Genomic DNA, 1,419 nt, shown 5'->3' with positions numbered 1-1,419 from the left:
CCTGGGGGGGGGTGATTTCTCACTTTCTGTCTCTCTGTCTCTCTCTGGCTTTCTGGCGAGCGCATGCGCCCTATAGCAAAAACCTCTCCAAAAGAATAAATAAATAAAAAATCAATAAATAAACATAAAATAAAATAGTGTGACAGAATGTGGAGTGGCAGCAGTAACGGTGACAAAGAGAGCCACCTGCAGAACTGACATTTGACATGTGAACTGGGCAATGAGTATCAAGTAAAGGGAATAGCAAGTACTAAGGCCTTGAAGCAGGGCCAAACTAAGAGTGCATATTTCTGTGCACAGATGAAAAGATTCCGTCTTGGGACCAGCAGTTGGTGTAATGGCTGTGTCGCTGGACTCCCATGTAGTTGACCGCAGTTTGAGTCCCAGACCCAGTGACTTAAACTCAAGCCCAGGTGTGTACGTGTGTATGCCCAAGATCCTGAGAGGAGGATGGAGGAGAAGGGATTGCAGCCTGGCCATCCCCCCTAGGGGATGATTTCTCACTTTCTGTCTCTCTGTCTCTCTCTGTCTTTCTGGTGAGCACACGTGCCTATAGCAAAAACCTCTCCAAAAAAATTTTTTTTCAGTCTCTGCCCTTGAGGTGCCTGCAATTCAGTTGGCAAGACCCTGCCGTGAATAATTATTGTAAGGCAACTGGTCTCTGGCATGATGAAAGATGAAAAGGAGGGTTTAAGGAAACCCAGTGGGTGCTGTGGAGGATGTGCAAAGCTTGTCAGAACATGGTACCTGGCCAGGAAGTTCCTTATGGCTTAATAGGAAAGACAAGTAGATGATACCAAAGTCTCAAAAGATGTGTTCTAGGCAAGAGACAGGAGGCCCTGTGAGTTCAGAGCTGGCCCCACAATATGTACGTGTTGACAGCCGCCACCAACTTTAACTGGGAGCCTGCCATGTGCTGGACACTACGCAGGGCCCTTTACCTGGATTGCCTCAGTCCTACCTACAACCTATGAAATTGGCAGGAGCTTGCTGGCTGGGGACCCCGGCTGCCTCTCTCCTTGTACCTTCTTGTGCTTTCCCACCTCCAGCTCAGAAAAAAAGGGCAACCTTTAATGACCTCTAATGCCAGCTCTAGCTCACAAATCCCAGCTCCAGCTCACAAATTTGGGTTTAAGAAGCTACAAATGGGGGCCAGCAGGTGGTGTAGTGTTTACATCACTGGTCTCCCGCATGGATGACTACAGTGGCTTGGAAATCACGCTGGGCACATGTGCATGCATGCCCAAGATCTCGGGAGGAGAATGGAGGAGAAGGAACTGCAACATAGCCATCCCCCTGGGGGGTGATTCCTCACTTTCCCTCTTACTGCCTCTGTCTGTCTGTCTGTCTATCTGTCTCTCTCTCTCTCACAAGCATATGTGCCCAATGGCACAAAAATCTTTAAAAAAAAAAAAAAAA

Source organism: Tupaia chinensis, unplaced genomic scaffold (assembly GCF_000334495.1).
Source record: "Tupaia chinensis unplaced genomic scaffold, TupChi_1.0 Scaffold143599_1, whole genome shotgun sequence".
Lineage (NCBI taxonomy): Eukaryota > Metazoa > Chordata > Mammalia > Scandentia > Tupaiidae > Tupaia > Tupaia belangeri.
Note: the sequence above shows the minus strand (reverse complement) of the source record.